Source organism: Mchenga conophoros, unplaced genomic scaffold (assembly GCF_057382185.1).
Source record: "Mchenga conophoros isolate Kocher_MC1m ecotype Shallow Benthic unplaced genomic scaffold, M_conophoros_male_GT1.1 unmapped_scaffold_6, whole genome shotgun sequence".
In the NCBI taxonomy this organism is placed as follows: Eukaryota; Metazoa; Chordata; class Actinopteri; order Cichliformes; family Cichlidae; genus Mchenga; species Mchenga conophoros.
The window spans coordinates 646,518-661,706 of record NW_028182333.1 but is presented as its reverse complement, the minus strand read 5'-3'; the positions used below and the strand labels follow the sequence as shown (position 1 = coordinate 661,706).

At 42.1% G+C, this 15,189-nt stretch overlaps 1 protein-coding gene and 1 pseudogene across 1 annotated transcript in view; both read right to left on the bottom strand.

The window, feature by feature from the left end:
- LOC146546175 (uncharacterized) overlaps nucleotides 1-15,189 on the bottom strand; it is a 99,432-nt gene that overhangs the window by 15,038 nt on the left and 69,205 nt on the right. The window lies entirely within an intron of this gene.
- LOC146546177 (uncharacterized) lies at nucleotides 10,520-13,804 on the bottom strand (annotated as a pseudogene).

The following is a 15,189-nucleotide window of genomic DNA, read 5'->3' as shown; positions in this document are numbered from 1 at the left end:
CCTCATCTCTGCTGACACCTCCTGGACAGACAACATCTCAGCGGTCGTCAAGAAGGCCCAACAGCGGCTGCACTTCCTGAGAGTCTTCAGGAAGTACAAGCTGAACTCCAACCTGCTGTTGACATCACGGTATGGTACGGCAGCTGCACTAAGGCGGATAGAGGCTTCAGAGTGTGGTCAAGACAGCACAGAAGATCATCGGCTGCCCTCTCCCCTCCCTGATGGACATTTATTCCTCCCGCTGCCTCAGCAGAGCAGCAAGCATTATCCATGACAGCTCCAGTCCGGTTCTAACCTGTTCAACCTGCTTCCCTCAGGGAGGCGCTACAGGTGCATCAGCAAGGAGACCCACAGACTCACAACAGTTTTTTCCACCCGTAACCTGAACTCACACATGATAAACACAGTTCCACCCCCCCAATGTAGGACCTCTATACACAGACTACACAACTATCATCACCACTGTGCAACACTTAATTTACGTGCAGTAACCCACACTGTAATATATAGCACTATGTTTTGTTTCTATATTTGTAGATAGTGCTGCAGAACTGTGCAACTCACCCCCCTTTCTTTCCCACGTCTGCACTGAATAGGAGATGCTCTGAAGCTTATTGTGCATGTGTGTAGTGACAATAAAACGCATTCTATTCTGTTTTTGTTCACATGCTAAGTTCAGCATTCAAAATCTGGGGTTACTTCTTCTTCTCTGTAATGTTGTAGGGTATTTACCTTACAATATAAAGTGAGGCAACTGAAATATGTCAAAACAAAGCAGAGACAGCGATCAGTGATAACTGATTCTCAGTGCTGGAGATAAGGATGTACGGTAACCTTCAACATTACACATCCTGTGGACACATACTGTTTGATCTATTGTTAGCATAAAGACGCTGACAGGTGCAGATGAATGAGCCCCTGATTTCTTCAGCCTACAGCAGACAGACTGTCAGGAGTTAGCTGTAGGACTGCAGAGCGTATGCTTGGTTTTATGTTGCGTTGTTGTTTTTAGCCTGACAGATGCCAAATGATCTGTCTGATCAAACGGGCGATTGTGGAAGAACACAAGCGCTTTGTCCTCTGGAGGCTGCTGACCTTCTCTGGCCACACAAACTGCTACACACACTCACACTGACATTAACCTGTCACTGTGGTACACCACTCTATACTTCACATATCTTGGTTGTCCTCATTTACACGACAAACACTTAAATAGACACACACAGTGACACTGTACGCCACCCCGAGAGGCCCAGTGTGGCACGCTACTGGTGTGTCACATGCTCAGAGTCCAAACAGCCTCTGTGAACCCACACTGCTGCAAATATGTCGCCAGCACCTCCAGATTCAAATCAGTGTGTCATTGAGCAACAGAGGTTAGCAAAGGTGTCCCAGTCCAAATATGGTGTAACAGCAGGAACGTGTGGGACATTCCTTTCTTATGACTTCATAAACTCAGCTACTGGGAGATTAATCCAGTGTGGTGTGGCAGCTTTGATCGTAGACCAAAAATGTGCAGTCCAAAAAGATCCCAGTGTAATCAAAACAGGCCGTCCTTTGGCGTCCACCGGGCAGTGTTTTGTAAATAATATGTGTTTATCATCAAGAACTAGTTTTAGCTGTTCTACATAAACAGCATATCCCAAATATCATCAAAACAGAAAATTAGAATAAGAGCTTTCAAATCTAATTTATCGGCACAATTATTTCAATTTACTTTGCTTTGGAAACAAATGTGCTGTGAGGCTGTTTAGATCACATGTTACATAATGAAGTAATGAATGTCATTTCTAACTGTTTGATTTTATAAAGTATGTTTGATAAATGTGAGGTCACGTCCAATCTGGAAGAGACATGTTAAAAAATGACCACGGCCTGCACGACTTCACATTTGATGTTATAGTCAGTGTGTACTAGTGATGGGATTTCCGGCTCTTGTTAGAGAACTGGCTCTTCAGGTTGTTTTGTTGCAATAATTTACATTATTATTAACAATAATATAAAATTATGCACAAAAGGAATTACTAATGTAAAAAAAAGTGGTTTTATTTGTATATGTTTATATATAAATATATGCGGTGGCCCCTAGAGACAAAACACGTACAAACTCCAAAACACATTTCTAGCATGAACTGAACTTCCAAAGCAGAGCTACTAGATCACCTAAATTACACAATTGAAAGCATGTGTGTATTGTTTGTGTATTTATACACAGGAATTCATATATAGTCAAATAATTTAAAAAAAAGTTCATTTACCTGTTACTACCACACACCAAATCCGGTCGTTGGTACTTGCTGGCTTGTGTAGCCATGAGGTAACAAAAGCTCAACACTGCGCCCAGCATCCTGGAGCACGTCTGTTGTGTTTTGTACGTGTTTTGAGTTTTTATGTGCTTCTGAGTTTTTACGTGTTTTGGAGTTTGTACGTGTTTTTACGTGTTTTGGAGTTTTACGTGTTTTGTCTGTAGGGGCCACCGTAAATATTCTTTTATTTATTCACTCCACATAAAATGTAATAAATAAATCATATAATACAAAAATCAACTATTCACATTTCAACTTTTAACTATTTAAATTTTCAGCTTTTTCCTTTTACAAATTTAAAGTGAAAACAACACAAAACACTGCAAACCACAACACAATTAAATAGATTAGGAGCCGACTCGCGTCGTTCATGTCAGAAATCCGGCTCTAAGAGCCATTTCGTTCGCGACCGACCCATCACTAGTGTGTACATGTTTCTATTACAGCAGTGCAACAGTGTTCAACCCAACGTATCTCTGTGAAAGACAAATAACTGCAGCTGAATAAAAGCTTTATTGCTGCCTAATTCATCGCTACGTGTACCTCCGTCCAAGATAATGGATGGTTTGTCATCTGCTGGTGTGTCTGCAGGACAAGCATGTAATGGGATCAGTGGGGATAAATTCATGGAGGAGAGGAGAATGAGACAGACCTAATGCTAGCTAATGAAAGGACAGCAAACTAACACAGAGGAAGAGGTCAAGGCAGATTTCTTTGCAGGGTGAGATGAGGAAGGGAGGAGAGTAACCACTGTGATCACCCAGAAGAGAATGACTCAGGTCTGTGTCCAGTCTCCCCAAATCAGCATGACACAGCAAACTAAGCTACATAAATCTCTGAATTACCAGCTGAGCCACTAATCCAGGCGGTATGACACTCGCCAAACTGCTAGTTCTGTGATATTTTACCACCGAGCATAAAAGTGCTTACAGGAAAGAATAAGCCATGAATACAGAGTTTAAATCATAAGAATATTTTATAACGTTTTAACATTACGCAGAAGCATTTCATATTCATGAAACGCCTTTCAATTAAAAGAAAACATCGAAACAGGTAATAAGAACACACCCAACATGCTCAACACCCACTTTAGTACTTCCTACTCAGCAGTTTCAATTACTGGTTAAAGCAAATTGTGTTAGAAACTTAAAGCACGTAAAGAATCTGCTCAAGTCAAACAAGACATCAGACACACATCACCAAGAAGGCAAGTTTAAAGCAGTCCTACAGAAAGGTTTCAAAACTCACTCCCACAGCTTGATTCCAAGGATGTTAGATTCCTATCGGGCCTTTTCTACTGTTAATGTTTAAGCTAAATGACAACTTTGTTTGTCCACTGTCAGCATTCGAAACAACTTCTACAGGGTTTAATGGAGCACAGATTTGACTTTTTACAAAAGCACTCAATGAGCTGTAGTAATGAAGAATTGTATCACAGCATGTTTTGTCATATCCTGTCTAAGATGTTTTTTCTTGCATGAGCCTAAGCACTCATTTATACTCGTATCCAATACAACTGATTTCGGTTTTATGCTTCCTAAAACCCTTAAAATTCCTTGTCAATGTCTTTTAGTTTAACCAATCCTAAAGGAAATCAAGCATTTCAGAAGCATGTTTTTGTTTGTTAAGCCATTGATCACTGAACATAAAAAAGGCACTCAAGTCAAGGGATGAACCAGTATTGTGTCTAGCACGTACATAACAGACTTAGCAAAGAACCAATTTTAAACTGTATCTTTTAAACTGTGCTCTCAAACACATTTAATTTCTTACAAAATGCCAAAGACAACATAGTTTGACAGGCACAATAGCATCTCTGCAACAGCGTGATTCCCAAACAGCTGTCTGGGAGGCTGTAAAGAAATCATTGTTACAGAAGGGAAACGGAGAAAAGGCTGAACACTGCCAAATGGTTCAAGAAATGTCTTTCTTTGTAAGAAATTACATCTTTTTCAGTTCTTCTTTCAACTCTTGGTACCCCTTCAGCTTCTCGTGTTCCTTCTTCCTGATGCAGCTGTCGTTCGGGACCACTACATCGATCACTACGGCCGTCTTCTTCTGTTTGTCTACCACAATTTTGTCCGTCTGTATCTGGAAGTCCCACAGGATCTTAGCTCGGTCATTCTTCACCACCTTTGGGGGCATCTCCCATTTTGACCTCGGGACTTCCAGGTTATACTCGGCACAGATGTTCCTGTACACTATGCCGGCCACTTGGTTATGGCGTTCCATGTATGCCTTGCCTGCTAGCATCTTGCACCTGCTGTTATGTGCTGGATTGTCTCTGGGGCATCTTTACACAGCCTGCACCTGGGGTCTTGCCTGGTGTGATAGACCCCAGCCTCTATGGATCTTGTACTCAGAGCTTGTTCTTGTGCTGCCATGATTAGTGCCTCTGTGCTGTCTTTCAGTCCAGCTTTGTCCAGCCACTGGTAGGATTTCTGGATATCAGCCACCTCCTCTATCTGCCGGTGGTACATACTGTGCAGGGGCCTGTCCTTCCATAATGGTTCCTCGTCTCCCTCCTCTTTCGTGGGTTTCTGCTGCCTGAGGTATTCACTGAGCACTCGGTTAGTTGGGGCCATCTTCCTGATGTATTTGTGGATGTTCCTTGTCTCATCCTGGACTGTGGTGCTGACACTCACCAGTCCCCGGCCCCCTTCCTTCCGCTTAGTGTACAGCCTCAGGGTGCTGGACTTGGGGTGAAACCCTCCATGCATGGTAAGGAGCTTTCTTGTCTTTATGTCAGTGGCTTCTATCTCCTCCTTTGGCCAGCCTATTACCCCAGCAGGGTACCTGATCACGGGCAGGGCGTAGGTGTTGATGGCCCGGATCTTGTTCTTACTGTTCAGCTGACTCCTCAGGACTTGCCTGACCCTCTGCAGGTACTTGGTGGATGCAGCTTTCCTGGCGGCCTCTTCATGGTTCCCATTCGCCTGCAGGATCCCCAGGTACTTGTAACTGTCCTCTATGTCTTCAATGTTGCCTTCTGGTAGTTTGATCCAACTGGCTCCATTCTGTAGTCTGCATCTGTAGCCAGTCTTGTCAAAGACCTCACTGAGAGGGTTCAGGCCTATGCAGAACAGCAGCGGCGACAGAGCATCTCCATATGGATTGCATCCTACTCCCATATGCTCTTCCAGTATTGCTCCATCTCTAGCCTTGGTGGGGCTCTTCTCATAGTGTCCCCCTGCCACTGAGAATATACCTTGAACTGTAGATTACTCTTAGTTAATTCTCCTGCCTTCTATCTCTCTGGTATGGTCCCTTCAAGCGGCTGGCCAAGGCTTTGAGTCGTTGCTTGGCAGTTTCCAAGGCCTCAGGTATGGGCAGCTTGCTGTACTTCTTAGGCACCTTCTTCATTGCACCTTTCTGCAGCTCTGATAGTTGGCTAACATCCCTTCGTGCTCCCTTGGTCTTTCAATTCAATTCAATTCAATTTTATTTATATAGCACCAAATCACAACAAAAGTCGCCTCAAGGGTTTAGCCTTAGTGTCCTTCTCCATGGGAGGCATTGCTACTTGAGATTGTTCATGTTGCAGCCAAGAACTTCACTGATAACTGCTGCCATGGTGTAAATCAGCTGGTTGGTTCCAGCGATGGTCACACTAGGGACTGTCCACTGCAGTAAAAACTCTGCATTATCACTCCGTTACCTGCTGCAAGCACTGCCACAGTCTGATTTTCTTTCATCACTACCTGAATTGTTTGACTAAAAGGAAAAAGAAATGGCAGATGTCCTTCTCTACAGGGGCAGAACTGTTGGCAAACTGTTCACCACCCCCAACCGCCCTGTCTGTCATCACTCCACTAGCATTGCTGTTTGTAACTATATTCACTCCACTTTTACACACCTATACATAATATCCTAAAAGCCACAAATCAATTAGAACCCTGCTCTGTTTGGTAATGAACTGTGATAAAACAAATATCCCCTGCCTATGAAAAACCATAGGCTTCCCAAGGGAGTCATGAGTTCATAATGTTCATGTTCATAAACACTGAAAGCTGACATGGAGTAGGTCCCAGGCCCTGAACTCCATAAGCAAGAAAATGGATTGATGTATAAATACACACACACATATATACAAATATATTAGGGGTGCAACGATACACAAAATTCACGGTTCGGTTCGGTTCAGTTCGATACTTTGGTGTCACGGTTCGATATTTTTTCGATACAAAAAAAATGTTCATGCCTTTTTAATTTGTCAGTTATTAAAATTATAAATATATATTTTAACTCAAAAGTACAGTTTTTAAATTTAATGTTGCTGAAACAACAAAGTAATAAAAAATAAAAAAATCTATCTGATGGAGGAATCACCCATCTTTGGAAAAGAGAGTTTATTACAGAGAAATGTCTCTTTCAAAATAAAAGCTATACTATACGCTTCTTCTGGGCTATATTCTCAGCAGCATATTAAACATATCAGGTCCCCATAAGGAGAATCCTGTGCTAACAGCTGTCTAAATGACTCGGGTAAAGTTTGTAGCATGCATGCTTGTTGTTTTGTCTGCTTCCACTTGTCTTTGCACTAGGATGATGTCGGAGTAAATGTGCAGTCATATTCGTTGTGTTCCCACTAGTGCTGTCAGCGTTAATCTGAAATGACGTTAACGCCACAACACGGCAAATCTCCGTTAACGAGCGACCGCGGATCGCCCCGTGCGTGGGGCTGGACGGCCAACACGTTAACGAGCTAACTGCGCTAACACACTAGTTCCCACCCATGTAATTGAGCATTGCGTGGCACATCCAACATACTGTTTTACTTTAGTCCATGACTCGCTTACCTTCAGGGTCATACGTCACATGAAAACCAAAATAGTTCCAAACACCAGATCTGAATGAGGGTGGGGGAGGTTCAGTTTGCCATGTTGCAACGAGCTTAACTTCTGTCTGCTAGCTTGCCCTGCGCTCAGTGGATCTGTGCTCGACAGTGCAGCCTAGGCGGAGTAGTCGAACGCAGATCCACTGAGCGCTCAACACAGACAGCATCGTCAGAAGGAAAGTTGATGAAATAAATTAAAAATGTTGTATTGTTCGATACATATGCGTACTGAACCGAAAGCACTGTATCGAACGGTTCAATATCGATACGAGTATCGTTGCACCCCTAATATATGTGTGTATATATATATGTGTGTGTGTGTGTTTCTGTGGTTCAGCATTATGATGCTGAACCACATCATAATGAATAAATGGATAAATTTCCAAAATCCCGGAGCAATGCAAATTAGCCGGTGAGAGGTAAGGAGCTCTGTCATTGGTTAGACAGTCTTAGCTTTGCACCTATACCAAAGGCCATTCAGCCTCTGTGTTTACACTCTGCCTACACAGATGTTGGACATGAGACGACACAGGAAAAGGATTTTTGATGTGAGGTTTTTATTGAGATTTTATTTCTTTTTTTTTTCTGATTTGAAGTATTTATTAATGGAATAATTATTTATTTTCAAATACTGATTTATAAATATTTATTTTATTTTATTTTATTTTTTTGCCTGTCCCGTTTGGCTCTTTTGCATCAGAATTGTTGTCTAAAGGCAAAGAAAGATGCCCAACGGATTTACTTTACCAAACTGACCATCCCAGCCTTGCCATAATGGTCCATTTGATTCACCTTTTATTGTTTATTTTATTTTCACTTACTGAATATGGGACAGACTTGACTGGGGGAAAGAAGGGGAGAAAGAAAGAGAAACAGCTGAGAAGAGGGACGGGGGAGAAGGGCAAAAAACAAAAACCAACAGAATTTTCTTTTCAATTAAATTACTAGATAATAAATTACTTTTGTATTGAATAAATAAAATAACTTAAAAATGAATTTGTAAATTAATATTTTATCGCACAATTCATTGTTTAAGCAAAGAACTTTTTATTTCGATGCGCTGGATCTTCTGGTCCTCTGCACATAAGTGGATTTCCATTTAGACTTTATATAGACAACAACTCAAAGTGCTTTACAACAAGTCACATTCACCCATACGATCATCTAGTGCTGTACTTTAAACACTTTAAACACAAACACGGATACTGTGGGGAGAGGCCACAGAGGCACAGGGAGAAAACTCACACAGAAATCCAACAATTAAAGATGAACCTTCTCGATGTAACACTACCATCCTGCAAGATGACCTGGTCCTGGGCCATCTTAATAAGCATGCTGTGCACAGTAGTTTCATATTCCTGCCAGAACAAACACCAGACAGTTTGTACACAAGGCTCAGATTCTCGCTTTGCCAGATACAGACAATAGTTTAAGATCCTAATGTCTCTGCACAGCTCTGTATGTACTGAAATATCCAACCTCAGATATTTCCTGCTCACTCTCTGCACCGCCTTAGACAGCAAGTAGTTCATGCTATACATAGCATTGACTTTTCATTCCAGCCATGTGCACTCATCAGGGCATCAGTGCTGCCGTAGTAACCACACTAACACTTCCTTGCACCTGTTGAAATGGCCTCAGTCTGATCGTGCCCTGAACAAACTCACCTTTAACATCCCACACACGGACTAAATGTGTGCGTGTCAATAACACGTGACAGGAGAACATGCTGGTTGTCTGTCATGGGGCTGAAAAGAAAAATAGTATTTCTTTCAGGTGGTTTCAGAAAAACAGAAACATCAAACATCTCCAAGACTCTCTTTGAAAGAACTAAAAACCTTTGTTCTCATGGTCCAATCATGAGTGAACTCCCCGATGAAGCCTTGTGTGCTAAAACATGTCAGAGTTTTAAAGGTTAAACATGAGTTTCCAAAACGTTTTGCTGGAGAACAATGAACTATTTGACTGAGTTTCAATCATTTACAGACGAGCAAAACCAGGACAGAGAAAAAAGGACAAAACTGACTCAGTAAAACAACAGAAAAGAAGATCCCATGTAGATCTGTATTATGTAGAAGTTCAGCCCAGCAACCAGTTCAGTTCAACACAAGTTTAAATGATTCTATCTGAACTCTGTGGAGCCTGATCTCAAGCTTTTTGAGTCTGACACAGAAACCAGAGGATCTTTCTGTGTCTTCAGATTCACTGTGATCCAGTGATGGGAGTGATTTCAGCCCTGAGTGATCGCGCTGATGTTTGCACAGAGCAGACAATGAGGTGAATGTTTGGGCACATTGGTAACAGTGAAACAGTTTATTAGTAACGTGGGATCGTTTGTGTGCAGAGTATGATCTGAGATTCCTGAAGCTCTTGTCACACTGGTCACAGCTGTAGTTTCCTTCCATGTGTGCACGTTCATGAATGTTACGATGACCTGACTGTGAGAAGCTTCTCTCACAGTGTCTGCACTTGTGTGGTTTCTCTCCTGTGTGGACTCGTTTGTGTAATTTAAGCTGACTTGCAGTGGTGAAGGATGACCCACACTGATCACAGAGGTGCTTTTTAACCCCACTGTGAATCAGTTCATGTCGTTTTAAGCGATGTGATGTGGTGAAGCTTCTCCCACATTCTTTGCAGTATTTCAGTTTGTCTCCAGTGTGTCTACGTTGATGTACTTTTAGGGTCTTTTGCCGACTGAAAGTTTTTCCACAGAGGTCACAATGAAAGTCTTTCCCACCACCACAGTGATGACAGGGTTGAGAACTGGATCCATCTGTGTCGCTCTGCTTCTAAATAAAGACACAAAGACAGTGTAAGTCAGTCCTTCAACATTTGTATCCTGAACGTCGCCTGAAATAAAGAGCATCTCTGCAGACGTCCAACTACATTTGACTGTTTCCGTTAACACACTCAGTTTACTGGGCTGCAATAACTACAATACTACCACCATAATACTACAGTAATACTAAAATCATAACTGAAAGGAAAATCTGAATAATCACTCAGAGCTGCTTTTCCATGCAGTAGAATTGCTAACATGCTAACACAGTTTAATGAGCAGAGTTGTTCCAAACAGTCAGGCTAAAATGACAAGATAACAATATAAATACATACCTCACAGTAGCTGCACTTGTAGAGTCTCTTTCTGGTGTGGATCTGTTGGTGTTGTCTCAGGTCATGTGGAGATTTAAAAGTCTTCTCACACAGGTCACATTGATAAGGTCTCTCCTCAGTGTGGGTAAACATGTGTCGTTGTAACTGTGCGTCTGTTGTAAACTGTTTGCCACACTGTTCACAGCAGTACACATCATGTCTGGTGTGAATGCGTAGGTGTATATTTCGTCTCCCTCTCCGGCTGAAAGTTTTTCCACAGATGTCACAGCTGTATGCCTTAATTCCAGAGTGGGTAACTAGATGCCTCTGTAAGTGGCTACTGTGAGTAAAAGCTCTGCCACACTGATCACAGCTGTACGCTTTAACTCCACTGTGGATGAGTTGGTGTTGTTTTAGGGAAACCTTCCAGGAAAAAGACTTTCCACACAAGTCACAGCTGAACGGTCTCTCTCCAGTGTGGATGAGCTGATGCTGTTTTAGTGAAGCCTTCTCAGTAAAACCCTTCCCACACTCGTCACAGCTGTATGGCTTAATTCCAGAGTGGGTAACTAGATGCCTCTGTAAGCTGCTACTGTGAGTAAAAGCTCTGCCACATTGATCACAGCTGTACGCTTTAACTCCACTGTGGATGAGTTGGTGTTGTTTTAGGGAAACCTTCCAGGAAAAGACTTTCCACACAAGTCACAGCTGAACGGTCTCTCTCCAGTGTGGATGACCTGATGCTGTTTTAGTGAAGCCTTCTCAGTAAAACCCTTCCCACACTCGTCACAGCTGTATGCCTTAATTCCAGAGTGGGTAACTAGATGCCTCTGTAAGCTGCTACTGCAAGTAAAAGCTCTGCCACATTGATCACAGCTGTACGCTTTAACTCCACTGTGGATGAGTTGGTGTCTTTTTAGGGAACGCTTCAAGGAAAAAGACTTTCCACACAAGTCACAGCTGAACGGTCTCTCTCCAGTGTGGATGACCTGATGCTGTTTTAGTGAAGCCCTCACAGTAAAACCCTTCCCACACTCGTCACAGGTGTGTTTTTTCTCTCCCTTTCTTCTGTGAGGTTTGTCGGCCTCCTGAGAGCGCTGACTTCTGGCTCCATGTTGGTCCTGCAGTGACAGAGATACAAACAGAGGCAGTGAGTGAAATGCAGTCGTGGAACAAACTCAACCTTCAAACTCCATTAACACTAGTTTTAAACCTGAAGGTGGAGCGTGGCACCAAACACCTTAAAGGTCTCTTATCCCCACCTGCTGGTAGTTCTAACACATTACATCCAACCTGCTGTTAAAGATAATTCATGACTGTTCAAACACTAAACACACACACACACACACACACACACAGTTTTATAATTTAGATTATTTTGTTGTTTCCTATTACATATTTCTATAATTTGTATAGATTTATACAGAATTATTCAGTGATAATAAATCCTATGTTTGTTTATTCTAAAGGAACCCCGTTAGCTTCCACAACAGATGTTGCTCGTCTTCCGTCAAATACTCACATAAAATATTACACAATAAAGTGGATTCAAGATATCCACATAATTTCACTCTTACATCCACAGTGAGGTTTCACAATTGTTCAAATATAAGCAATCAATAATAATAATAATAATATCAATAACATTGAGGCACATTACACAAATTTCAAAAACAAATCATGTCTTACAATATTTACAACAACTAAAAGCTCTGTAAATCGGCTTTTAAGTGTTCATTGAAGTTTTGAATAATTCTCTAATTTTTTAAGGCAACTTATTCCACTTAAAAGTTGCTCTAAATGTAACAGTTTAACAAAACGTTACTTTTAACTCGAGCATTTACTAAGTTGCAGCTTGTTGAAAACTGTGTAATATAAAGCCTTTAAAATATACGCCGTTCAATAGTCGACCTTAATCTGACAGAGAATGTGATGATTTTGTGGATAATTAAAGTCAGTCATATATCCACAAACACAACAAGCTGAAAGTCAGTGATGCTGCTCGGTTTGCAGCCCTGAACATCACGGCACAAGCAGGATTCACTGCACTGTTAATGTTAGCTGTGTTATATTGCTGCCTCTGTTCGGTGGTGTCGAGCCAAACGCACTTTAACGTGTGTTTGAACGAGCTGACGGTTCACTCGTTAAGCTGAAAGAAAGATGCTTTAATCACAGCAGTCACACATGTGTCCACTGCACCATCTGGAACTCTTCTTGTTTACACTCGTAATAACACAAACACTAAATCCTGCTTCTCTGGTGCTGTTGTGTAGCAGTGTGTACACCTGAGACTGTCACCTGTCTGTCTGTCCTGCACTCTCTCTCTGTTTCTTTCTCTCTGATTGTGGAATAAAAGTATGAACATGTGTTTATAAGTTACACTTGTGTTTGAATCCTGCAGCTTATCACACATTTGATTTCCATGTGTGACGACTGCAAGTGTCCAGAGTGAGGACAGACTGAGGGAGCCACTGCTGCACATCATCTGTGAGGCTTTGCAGCCCTGATGATCCACCAGGACAAACTCAGCAGTGTGTGAGGAAGAGGAGGAGGAAGAGCCAGCAGCACAGAAATGAAGCCCAACAATCATGTTTCACAGTCCTGTGGTCTCAGCCTCAGATACTCATCAAATCACACAGAGCTCATGTAGAAACAAATATGTTCTCCTTCATTTCTGTCAAACAAAGCTGTATGAAACGTTTCCAGCTGTTAGTATCATGGTTGCTAGGCAACCTGGGCAGCGCGACGGAGGCTAGACGTCCCATTTCACGAGCCTACGAGCTTGGCACTTCGGCCTTAGCGGTCTTTGAGTACGCGGCCCTTGAGGACTTTAAAGCTGCAGAACCTGAATCGGGATACAGCCATGATGATCTCCAGCCTCGTGCTCGCCAACATTCTCACCTGAGTTAAGAAGACGATCACTGAAATGGTCTCAGCAGGTCCTTTGATGACAGCAATGAAATGCAGTGGTAAGGCTTTTTGGGGATTAAGTTCGTTTTCATGGCAAAGAAGGACGATGCAGTTCATCTGATCACTCCTCATAACATTCTGGAGTGCAGGCAAAATGCTATTATAAAAACTTAAGCAGCAACTTCTCCAGGTTCCAATATTTATGCAATTCTCAAACCTTTTGGCCACGACTGTATAACCTCTTCTGAAGTTTAGTGGATATTATACATGGTTATGCTCAGGATGTGTCGGCCAGTTTCCACTGGAAACGCCTTTTGGTTAAACTGTCAGCGAGGAATTTGCATTTGCACTGTTACATTTTTATATAACTTTAATGCACATAAACAACAGCTGCTTGTTTCAGTGAAAATACATTGATGGCTTTTTAATAAAGTTGTGCAGCTGTAAAGTATTTTGTCTGGTGTCAATTCTATCGTCAGCTACATCGTTATGGCAAATGTTCAAATGTATATGGTGATAAATATCTTTGGTCATATGGTCCTGCTCTGTCTGTCACCTTCTGTGTTGAGCTCATTGTTTCCTCTGTAGTGGCTGAGCTGAGTCCAAGTAGCTGAAAATGTTCCTCTGCTGCTCCGTCAGACTCTCCTCCTCCTGCTGATCAGCTGGGACACAAAACAGATCTTTGTTAGGCTCCACACTGCACTGAAGAGTCACAGTGTCTCATATGTTCATCTGACAAGTAAAAGAACACATTTTTGTTTCCCGAGGTGGGCAACTTGTTGGAAACAAACACAAAAGCTTTGAGCACTGATACCTGCCATTGCTGCCATTGAAAGATGCAACGCCAGCAATGTGGATTGTCAAGACTCAAACCAATCATCAAGCAAAGACAACAGGGATCATTTGTTTCTCTTTATTTAGCATTCACAGCATTTGTAGTTGCCTTCTGTGCAGGGGAAGTCCACGCACACTGTGTGGTACCGCCATCCGCAGAAGGTGCATTCAACCTCTGTAGGAGAAACGAGATTGTCTGAGACTGAAATGATATTCACTAAAGAAGTGGTGATTTGTAAAAGTTCACATTTTGATCCGGGACGTACTCTGCATGAAAACAAGCGCTCACTCTTCCTGCTCAACAAATGATAAGGGCGGAGCCTTATACCACGTGATACAGAAGCTGTGCCGTGTGATGCTAAAATTAGCAGGGAAACAACAACGGAGAGCACGTCAGGGATGACGAGAAAGTGACAGGAGAAAATCCGTCCCGGTCAACCACCCAAACATCAATAACGGGAACCTTATACAGCGCTTCCCTATACACGTCGAACTCCCGCAGGCACAAAGACATTACGGAGGCTATCACTTATCACCTGACCAAAGATATGGCTCCATCAACACTGTGCAAAACGAGGGATTTAGGAAAACGATCAACACCCTAGACAAACGCTACACAGTGCCGTCCCGCAACTATTTTTCTATTGTTGCACTACCTGCTCTGTACACGCAGCGTCGAGCAACGGTGGAGACGGAATTTCAAGCAGGACAACATTTTGTTGCAACAACAAAACGTGAGACATTTGTTGTTTTATGTTTATTTATTGTTATGAGAGAATCATGATCTCAATTCTAAGCCAAAAAATCGTGATTCTCATTTTATGCAAAATCGTGCAGCCCTAACATTAACACAAAACTATTGTTTCACCAGAGAAACACACATGAAGAGAGAGAGAGAGACAATAACAGCTACCAAACAGTCGTCATAATTCGTCACACAATGAGAAAAGGACAAATCAACAAGTAACAATGACTAATTAATATTAAAATCTGTAACATAATGTATTGTTTGGAGTTTAGTCTGATTGGTTCAGGATGAGCTGCCATTATCCAATCACACGTCTGCTTACCTGCATCTTTTCTCTTTTTTCTAACCTGAGCACCTGATGGCTTTGAACTTTTGTTGTCCATCTTCCATTGGTTTGAATTTTGCGCTCCAGTACAAACACAAATCCCCCAACCCGAGGATCAGCACAATTAACCTAACAG